The sequence below is a fragment of the Bidens hawaiensis genome, unplaced genomic scaffold (assembly GCF_021521415.1).
Source record: "Bidens hawaiensis isolate Kalapana, Puna unplaced genomic scaffold, B.hawaiensis_p1.1 tig00000055_1, whole genome shotgun sequence".
In the NCBI taxonomy this organism is placed as follows: Eukaryota; Viridiplantae; Streptophyta; class Magnoliopsida; order Asterales; family Asteraceae; genus Bidens; species Bidens hawaiensis.
In genome coordinates this window covers 3191099-3199232 of record NW_027491016.1, presented here as the reverse complement: position 1 = coordinate 3199232, position 8134 = coordinate 3191099, and the positions used below count along the sequence as shown (strand labels likewise).

Below are 8134 nucleotides of genomic sequence, written 5' to 3'. Positions count from 1 at the left end.
ATCCAAAAGTTGGCATTTTTCACGTTACTAATTAGGAAAAGGTTCTAGACTTTCATCTAACCATTAATTCGTGTAAAACCAACCTTTTGTGTAAATCATAATTTCGCGTGAAAACACACTTTTTGTTGGACCATACTTTCACGTGGAGCATGCTTTAATGTGGAACACACCTGAAAAAACCCTAGTTAACATGCGGAAAAGAACGCAAAGTTAATGTTACCATATCATATTCTTCTTATGATTATTTGAGGTTTCATACAAGTCAGGTCGAAATGATCATTTAAGAGGTAAAAACAGAAAATATATTTGATATATTCTTTTAATTAACCAAAGAATTTTATTCACGTTGTTCATAAATGTTTCTAATTTTGGTTATCTCGTCAAATAACTATTAGTATTAATCAGATTTTTTTTTCGACGACTAGTCCCACGCTTTCTAATTCTTCTCCTAAATTACACTTTTTTTACAACAATTAGACCTGAACCCGCAACCATTTAAAAAGACAAAATCTTATCTAACTACTTAATACCACCATGCAAAAGTTCCTTTAAAATCTAAATTTGTTAAAACTTTTAAAGTAGGAGTCACTTATTTTATAAACTTCTCCAAAATAATATCAAACACCATCTTCCACAATTGATTGATTAAAATCATGAACCCTCAAAAGTTATTATTGAATATTTTTGCACTCAGATAGGGCCATGTCGTAAGAATAGCACGTGGAGTTCACATGCGCATGTCTCTCCATTCTTCCCAAAGTGTCTAAATCATGTTGGTTCACTTGTCAACGTGTTACTAAAATCCAAATAAAATGGTTTTAACTGAACAGCTTCTTTGATGCAACTGAAACCCGTCGTAGAGTTAGACAATATTGTACGTAGACGTATACCTGTTTAGAATCGTGCAACACTAGTATACTACTCTTAAGTTATCTCAGTCGAATGACTAGTACGTCTTTTATTTTACAAGTGGAGAATCATCATGATGTTTAGTTAAAATGACATAACTTTTCATTGTTTTGTGAAAGAGTATGTCAGTTAAAACGGTTGACAATTATTTGATTACCCTCAACACTAACTTAGTTAGTGTTAATGACTGTACGTGCTAGCAGTATTTTAGTTACCGCTAACCACCCAAGTTCATGTTTGTTGTTGATCATGGTTTTTCCGATGGACCAATTTCTACTAATAATGAATACCTACTAATAGACAATGGTCAGATTCAATTTTACTTTTGAACCAAACAATCAGACCATATCAAAAGCAATTATCAAAGAACTTCAACGCGTTTCCATGAGGGGCTTAACCCTTTGGACCTCACATAGGCCCTCTCCTAGACATTGTTTAGAGGATCTGTCCCTTAGAACCGCTAGTCTAAGGGGCGTCGCCCGCTGAACCATCGGGTTTGTTGGTGTCAGAAGTCAGAATAATGTTGAATAATCATGTGCTTCCCCGTTCACACCTTTTAAATTGTATCAATGTTTGTTTCCTAAGATTTTTTTTACTTTAAATATATATATCCAACTAACTAAAATAGCCTAATAACAACAAACCCACCACCATATTTTCGGTATGGCATCTAAGCTCTAATTCAGTTTAGTTCAACCCATCAGTTCATGCCTAACACCTGGCATAAAAGCGACTGCATCCTTTCTAGATAGAAAGCACAGGATCGACCAAACACTTTATTATTGCAAGAGAAAACTAGTTCGAAAACTCGTTACAATAATCTCTATTGATCACACATTTAAAACCTTTAATCAAACCCTATATTTATAATCTAACCCTAACTTGGTGACCAAGACATTACCATAATAGTCATATTACAATTAGGAAACTAAACCAACTTGTCAACTTATGTCCTTCCATATTCACTAGTTTGTGAACACGATTCGGAATTACCAACATCCACAGCCCGACCTGTACTACTTTAGACCAGTTAAGATAGAAACATGTTACGACCCAATAGAACTCATAGGTTCAGAACATGTTTATAACCTCTACACTGAAACCAGTTCCAAACTAGTTAACCTGAACTTACCTGGTCAAAAACCAACCAAACCCACTCAAAATCTAATCATAAACCGGTCAAGAACCTGAACCGCTCTTGACTTTTGTTGACCAACCCGGACCGGTTTCGACTTTGGAAGAAATTTGTGCACCTCCATTTCTAAACATGGGCTAGTTATCCTCCTCCCCTTTTGGCTAAGTATAAAATGAAAACCTACTTGAGTTGTGAAAACTTTAGAAACTCATTATCAACCACATGTTTTTAATGAATGTTTAAATCTTGTGGTCCACAATTAAAGTGAATAAAAAATGTAAATATAAATATAACTTTTTCTCTCTCCTGAAAACATATATAAAAATTAGTAAAAAAATGTTAAAAAATAGCAAAACATTTTTTTTTTATGTTTTGATGTTTTGTATTAAATGTTACAACATATATTACATGTAACAAAAAAAAAAACCGATGTTACATAAGGTTTTCGCGGGTTTTCACAACTCAAATGGGTTTTCATTTTAACCTTACCCCTCCCCTCTTTACATATCTCTAATCTATCTACCTATCTAATAAAAGAATAGATTTTCAACAACTTCCATTTTTATATTTAACCAGGTTTCTTCAAAGCGCCACGTGGCGTTTTCATAGTTTCATTGGTTTAACCTATAATTCCTAATTTTTCTCTTCAGTTTTTCAAAATTAATAATAATAAACTCAACCTATTTATTTAGTTTGCCTTAAAAAGTACTATTATTTATTGATTTGATTGCAATTTGTGGGATTGTTGACGCCATTTGTTTTTTTATTTCTTAATTCATATGTTTAAGAGTCCTTTGATTTAAGGCATGTAACTAGAACCTAATTTTGTTCATTAATTTTTGTGATATTTTTTTTCTAGGATCTAGCACTCTATACCAAAGTAGCAATAAATTACTTTTTGAAGGAAATTAGAAAGTTACTAAAGATGCAAAATCTTCTATGCTAATTAGGAGAGCTTCATGAAATAAATAAATTTTCATGAATGGATGAGGGTATGAGGGTATGCTTATTTTCCCTAATCTTTTGAGTAAAAGTATAGTTAATTCTCCTTCAATTAGTTTTGATTTAAAGTTTTCTAAAGGTTTTTTTTTTATTCATGATGATATTTTTAAGGTTAATTAGATAGTCTACTTTCACAAATAAATACCTATAGAATCCCTTAGAGGATTATATTTTATACAATGAGTATTTTATATCATTTTTCATAAAGTAAATTTCTATTCACTTTATACAGAAAATTTATCATGATTTAGTATTTTATTTACTCGATATGCAGAAAGTTTGCAAGTTTACAGGCATTTGGATGTCTTTTAGGGTTTTTATATACATTTTCTCAATATTTTTAGGAAAATTAATGTCAATCAAATTATTCAGTAATAGCAATATATTCAAATTTGTTTGTTTTTTAGTTTTATTTTATTATATCTCATAAATAATAATCCAAGGAATAACTTTATTATTCTCATATTATTTTATTCATGTCTCTCACTTAGTATAAATATTATTGTATAAATAATCTCCATCTCATTTTTAATTATAATTAACAAAAATATTGGTAAACTCATTTTATGCTAATAAACGGAGACTTTTCGGGCGATTGTTAACCATATGAAATCACTGCTTTTTTTTAAATTGCAGATGAGCATTTTAACAACCTTTATAATACGCTACAGAAATTCATAATCCTGGGTTCATCAGCCATTGTAAATTTAAGGTATGGGCTTTGTGGGAATTTATGAAAATTGTATAAACATAGTTCCAGCCAACTGAAGTCACTGAACTATTGAAGATCTTCATGCAAAGCATAGATGTCTCGGAAATTAGAGATGCTGCTGACTTTTTAAGACTGTAACATGAAGTTGACTTTTCACAATGTTAGTGTTATATCTTTTGATTTCTTTTGTGTTTAGAAAGCTTTTTAGCATACATCTTTGATTATTTATTTTTCACATGTACTAAACAAAAATAAGATTATACCGAAAGAAATTTACAGGTGGGATTATGAGAAATTTAAATATCAAGTTTGTTTTAGTCCAAGCTTATTTAAGTAATTTTCATCCTATGTAATTATTTATATTATTATATTGTAATTTTCATCATATGCAATTATTTATATAATTGTATTTTTTTTTGTTTTTTATTACCAACCCGTGTATTACACGGGTTCTAACCTAGTATACAATATACTAATTTGATTGTCAAAAGACGACAATCTCGTGTAGTCAGCGCAGTTTAGAATCAGGCTTTAGAATGCTAGAAAATGCTCAATCCCACAACATGATGCTCATAAATCATAATCATAATACAATTTTCAATTTAACTTTTATAGGCATCAAAGAAATAGTAAATGTATATAAGTATAATAATATATGAGGGTCGTATAATGGTTCCGAATTCTCTTTATATGTGAAATTAAATGTATGATAAATGTTAGAAAACATAAATAAAATCAAAGATTACAAGGGTCAACATCTTCCAATTTAGGCCTAATTGACAGCTTCTAGTAATCGTTATAGGCACCATTCAAGGGATCGAGAAACCTTTTTTTATAGTGTTTCCTTTTATGTTTCTAGCCAACATGTATTATTTATATTCTCCTTTCATTGTAACTTCAACAATATACAAGCAATATAGAATACAAAACTCTCTGATTACCAAGTATATTGGTTACATTCATGTTCATTTCAACCCTTTGATTTCCAACATGGTATCAAAGCAGTGAGTGGTTCTCGGACCATTTTTTTTTTCTGCTCATCATACACTTGTTCTAACCGGTGAGCTACCATGTCAGAAAACAACTCAAACTTCAATAATGAAGATGTTACAACTCTGCTTGCAAACTTCCTCGGCACCAACCTCAACACCCAAACTGAGAATAAAAAACAAACCCTTTCAGATAGCTTGAAAATCAGTCTCAAACTAAACAATCAAAACTATGCTCTTTGGGCTCGAATGATTCGAGTTGCTATTGGGGGCAAATCTAAAAATCTGCTTAGCCATTTATCCGAGAAATCATCTCCACCAAATCCAGCCGATAAAGAGTATGAGCAGTGGGAACATGACGATTTAGTCGTGTTCTCGTGGCTTATACAAAATACAGAACCCGCACTTGCTAGCAATCTTACAGAATTTCCAACTGCAAAGTCATTATAGGATGCATTAGTGGTGACTTACTGCAGTAGGAAAGACAATTTCCAAACCTTTAACCTCCGTCATGACTCGTTAACCGGTGAAGTGGGTGCGTATGCAGATGTGAGAAAGGAGATGGCACACCAACGAATTCTTGAAATCAACTCAAATTCCTCCTCACGACTTGGCGTGGCGACAGGATTGGCTACCAGTGGGTCGATTGAATCTGACAAGGGGAGAGCGGCAGCGGCGGCTGTGGCTGTCTGCGGCTCTAAGGCTACCCACAACAGCGACAATCATCAGAACAATGGAGATCTGAATTCATTAAGATAGACATTAAACAACGAAGATCGGAGATCGGACTTCGGTGGTATGGAATTAGCAGAAGAAGATGCTACAGAAGAAGTTGTCACAGGAGGTAACATGTTTGAGAATTTATTTTCAAACCTTTGTATTTCTAACCCTAATTTTCTTGACCCCCATGTTTTAGATTTGTTAAACTATTCCCCTAGAAAAATCCTTAAATTACAAAAAGACATTAAAGAATCGAGTATTTGCAATAAAAACTAAAAAGAACGTTTTTCTGACACTGGTCAAGATATTAAAAAAAATGTTAGAGAAGTTAATATGGTCAAAACATGTGAAAATTTAGATAAATCTTGGATTTTTGACTGTGGTGCTACCGATACTATGACATTTGAATTATCTGACATTATTATGAACTCTAAACCTAAAATAAATCATATAAAAACTGCTAATGGGGGGATAGTTCCCGTAAGGGGAGGGGGAACTATTAAGATATCACCTACATTAAAACTTTCAAACTGCCTTTACGTCCCGTCCTTGTCACATAAACTATTATTTATTAGTCATGTGACAAAGGAATTAAATTGCACAGTTTTAATGCACCCGACCTTCTGTATCTTACAAGATATTAGGACGGGAACAATAATTGGACGTGGCACTGAACGTCAAGGTTTGTACTATGTTGAAGAAGTGAATCATCATGGTACCGTAATGTTAGCCCATGGAACTATAAATAAAGAGGCCTGATTATGGCACAGGAGATTGGGGCATCCATCTATCAATTATTTGCATATTTTATTTCCTAAATTATTTGCTATTAATGAAACACTAAGCTGTGAAACTTTGTGTATTGGCCAAAAGCCATAGACACACTTTTAAACCAAAATTATTTGCATATTTTATTTCCTAAATTAGTTTACCCTTTTCACTTATCCATTCCAACGTTTGGGGACCGACAAAAATTATCGGCGGGCAAAATTTCCGTTATTTTGTTCTATTTGTTGATGAATGCACTCGTATGACATGGATTTATTTTCTAAAACATAAAAATGAAGTTATTGATAAGTTTACTATATTTAATACCATGATACAAACACAATTTAAAACCAATATCCAAGTTCTTCGATCCGATAATGGGGGTGAATTCGTAAATGATTTTACGAAACAATTTTGTCAAACAAAAGGGATAATTCACCAAACATCGTGCTCTCACACTCCCGAGCAAAATGGAACCGTTGAACGAAAAAACCGTATTTTACTAGAAATAACTCGGGCACTTCTGATCGAATCACAAGTCCCAAAATCTTTTTGTCCAGAAGCTATTGCTACTGCTACATACCTTATCAACAGGCTACCAACAAAGGCTCTCGGTCTAAAAACCCCATTTCAAGCCCTTTCAGAGTTCACCAAACTGCCACCTCCCTTTACACTTCAACTACGAATATTTGGGTGATCTGTTTTTGTCCACATACCAAAAATCAATCGAAGCAAACTTGACCCATGTGCAGAAAAATGTGTTTTTGTAGGCTATGGGATCAACCAAAAAGGTTATCGATGTTATAGTCAGACAAAACGTCACATATACACCACTATGAACTGTGATTTCCTTGAAACAAAATTCTTTTATACCTCCCAACACAGTGGTGAGGGGGAGAAAGAACATGACACATTGAGTTGGTTAGAATGAGTTCCAAAATGGGCTTCATCATCCGAAGATATTAACCATGGTCACCAAGATGAGTCACTAACCTCACAACACCCTGATGGACCACCAATTAGTGTCCTAGATATTAACCATAGTACCCAAGATGAGTCACAAATCTCACAACACCCTGATGGACCACTAATTAGTGTCCTAGACCCAAATGTTCCCGACATAGAATCCGAAGTAAGTAACTCTCAAAAACTGACTCCCGAAAATATAACTCGTGAAAACGTTGACACAACTAACAATCATGAAGTAGGAGAAGAGAAAACGGTGCAAGAAGAACAAGAAGAACCTGCTGTACAAGAAAAAACAAGACAAGAAGAAACAACAGAGAGATATGTCCTCCCACCAAGAATCAACAGAGGAATTCTTGCAAAGAGATATTCATCAGAAAAACAATCTAAATCCTCCAAATACCCCATCGCCAACATAGCATAAGCAAAGCTATCTAAAGAAGCTAAGGCCTTTAACGCTTCTTTATGCACTGAACAAATTCCAAATTCTGTGAAACAAACTTTAGGATCAAAGAACTGGAAGGATGCTATGGAAACAGAGATGAAAGCACTGATTAAAAATGATACATGGGAGATATGTGACCGTCCAATAGGAAAGAAACCTGTAGGATGTCGATGGGTCTTCACAATTAAACATAAACCAGACGGAACCATTGAAAGATACAAAGCACGATTAGTGGCTAAAGGTTACACTCAAACATATGGGATTGACTACCAAGAAACATTCTCTCCAGTAGCCAAGATGAACACCATCAGGGTCCTTTCTCAATCGCTGCAAATGAAGGATGGCCGCTTCATCAATTTGACGTTAAGAACGCTTTTCTCCATGGAGAATTAAAAGAAGAAGTATATATGGAAGCTCCACCTAGGTTCACACAAAATTTCAAAACAAAGGAAGTTTATCGCTTAAAAAGAACTTTCTATGGGCTTAAA

At 33.7% G+C, this 8134-nt stretch overlaps 1 pseudogene; it reads left to right on the top strand.

Annotated features, from left to right (window-relative positions):
- The first annotated feature begins 5545 nt into the window (after positions 1-5545).
- On the top strand, positions 5546-8039 carry LOC143626807 (putative mitochondrial protein AtMg00820 pseudogene; annotated as a pseudogene).
- The last annotated feature ends 95 nt before the right edge of the window (positions 8040-8134 follow it).